We start from the raw sequence: 2,849 nt of genomic DNA, 5'->3' as shown, positions 1-2,849 counted from the left end.
CTGTCTGGCAGCACAGAGCCCTGAGGCTCCCTCTCCATCACATTGTTCTGCTTTGCACTTATTTTGCCCTATTTTCCTTTCTTTTCCCTACCATTGTATATTCCTTCTCATCCTCCTCCTTCTTACTTCTCTAGGTAATTGTTAGTTCTGAGTGCTGGTAATTATTTCTTGCTTTTGCTGCACATCAAGTTTTAAAATATTTGAAAAGGTAGTTGAATGCTACCTGTATCTTGAAACTGTTAAGGTGACTTCCCACACCTCTAAGGACAATGATGAAAATTAGTTTGCTCTAGGGGCATCTCTATTTCCTTCTCTCCCACTGTTTGCTGAGTCCCTTTAGCCATCTGCTCTTTCAGTAAGTGAGGAGCACTGGCTATTGCTTACCTTTTGTGACTGTATTGCCATTTCACAACATGTCTCCAGCTGCAGTTATAAAGCTAGTTTTAAGGAAGAATGCTCATATTTGTCCAAGTCCTCTCATCCTTTTCTCTCCAGCTCCCTTCCCCTCTGATTGCTTTCCATTAGCTGTGTTTTTATGGGTATTTGTGGGGCTCTACAGCAAATGTTATCAGTGAACTGAAATCCTTGAAAAAAGCAAACCTCACTTGTATCATCAAGCAGAGAGTACAATAAACAATGGTGCAGGGGAAAAGCATCAGACAGGAAACTAAAATTGGCCTGCCTAGCAAAGGAGGGCTTTATTCTGTATTACCCAAGATGTGCTTGGGCCGGGGTGGCAGATTCACTATAAATATTTCCCACTGCAATGAAATTGTATGGGGATACGAAAGCTCAGCTTTGCCAGTAATCAGCTTGCCTTCCTCTGAGCATGACTGGAGACTCCTGTCATGAAATTTGTGCAGTGGCTGGGGGAAGGTTAAACCTGTGCATCCTTCCTATGCACCAGCTGCTCCCAGGGATAGAGAGATTCTTGATGCCTTAGCTACTCACAAATTCTTTCTGAGCTTCTCCTCAGACAAAGACGATTCATACAGTCCTCAAGAAAATATGTCAGCTTAGTCAGGCTGTAGTTTTCAAAGAAGTCTAAGTTATTTGGGCACCCAGTTTGTTTGAAATTAAAAGTACATGTTCACGTTCGGATTGCTTTGAAAAGTTCCAGCTGGAGTCTGCTTACTGGTAGAAAAGGGACAGATCAATAAAGCAACCTTGGCCATGACACTGAAACATGACTCACTACTATAATTCAGCACATAGCCTCTATTGCATTTAACAATATTTGTTCATTACTTGCCCTAAAATTTTCTTCTTCCTTCCTTCCATTTGCTTATCGGAGACAGATTTCTTTCAGATCTAGTGAAGAGAAAATTTCTTTCAAACATATTCTGGAGGAGTTGTTTGTACAAAGCTGATCAAAACCTTCAAAAGTGAATTAAAAAAAAAAATAGAGAGGAAAAAAAAAAAGACAAAGTTCTCCATTTAATATGGAAAACGCTAATAGCAAACTTTTCATAATAACAAACCAAACTGCAAGTAAGATATACAGCCTTTCAAGAATAATTTCTTCAATGCACCAGGTTGCTTTAAAGCACTAGGTTGCTTTTCAACACTGCAGACTATCTTATTCTGAACAATGATTGAGAAACAGCAGTCTTTGTTGGGAGTGAAAAGGTGATATTATACTTGCTCTAGAAAGGTGATTGGAGTTCCTGGTAGGCCCCTAGTGCACAATGCTGTGTGGCACAGAGACATCTGAGCTAGTCCAACAATAGTCTTGCAATCAGAAGTGGGGTAGCTGGAAGTTCACACAGGTGCATTTGTTCTAGTTTTCACTGTTCAGTCATCTGCAATGCAGACTTGCTTTATGAATCATGGAACAAAAAATTCTACCTCCTTGCTTCCAGTCTGTATTATCAGATAAAAGCTTTATGAATACTGTATGAACTGTGTTCATTTGGTAAAAATTTCTGATTCTTTACTGTAGTGTTCAACTTCATTTTGCAAAACCAAACCCTAGAAGATGAGTTTTTCAAAAAATAAAGCAACATCATGTTAGATTCACATGGCATTATACTCTGCATGACATGAAAGTCCTTGAGTATGTAACTGATATAATACAGGTCTTCTCAACCTCTAGTCCAGGTTTTGAAGTTTATTTTAAAACTACCTAATAATTTTTAAAGCATCCAAGTAATTACTTCATAAAGATATTAAATAGCATATAATTCTTTAACCTAAAATTCTCCTGTGGTCTTCACATTTTTCTTAGACTCAATTGTGTAGGAGGCTGTAAATTTCATATGGATGCATTTGATTTAATTAGTTGTTTTGGTATATGCACTTGTGTCTGCTCTGAATGTCAGACCAGAATGGCAGCTGATCCAAAAGAGTATTCTCCTATTGAATCTAAAGGAAACACTTGAATTTGCATTCTCTGATGAATGGAAGCTCTAGTTATATTGTTAGTGTCTATATAGAAATCCAGAGCCCAAATGATTGGTGAAAACCTGAGTTTTGGAAGAAATCATGGTTAATACTCTGAAGTCTGAGTGTCTTCACTTGACCGTGGGGTGGATGACTTCACCCTTCCTGCAATCTACCCCAGGCTGGAAAGGAAAGCCATTTTATGGCACTTGTAAATCCAACAGTCACTCTTTTAAGATATATTTTCTTAATTTCTTCCTGCTTTTTCTGATTTCCTGACATCTCCTGACAAACTTTTTGGTGTAACCAGAGTGGTTTCTGCATTTTTGCATGACAAAAACAAAAGGTTTCTGCATTTTTGAATGACAAAAACAAAGGACTTGTGCTGGTTTTGCATGAAAGGATGAGGAGCACAGAGCACAGACACACAGGGGCTGTTTCCTCTATGAGAACTGTTTTCTGTGAGC

General features: G+C 38.6%; 1 long non-coding RNA gene across 1 annotated transcript; it reads right to left on the bottom strand.

The window, feature by feature from the left end:
* Positions 1-1,221: 1,221 nt before the first annotated feature.
* Positions 1,222-2,547, bottom strand: LOC306814551. Its single transcript, XR_013777203.1, has 2 exons — positions 2,466-2,547; positions 1,222-1,377 (listed from the first exon to the last, which is right to left on the bottom strand). It is a non-coding gene; the product is annotated as an uncharacterized lncRNA (long non-coding RNA).
* Positions 2,548-2,849: the final 302 nt, after the last annotated feature.

The sequence above is a fragment of the Erithacus rubecula genome, assembly GCF_903797595.1.
Source record: "Erithacus rubecula genome assembly, chromosome: Z".
In the NCBI taxonomy this organism is placed as follows: Eukaryota; Metazoa; Chordata; class Aves; order Passeriformes; family Muscicapidae; genus Erithacus; species Erithacus rubecula.
The sequence above is the reverse complement of the archived record's forward strand: the minus strand, read 5'-3'. Positions and strand labels throughout refer to the sequence as shown.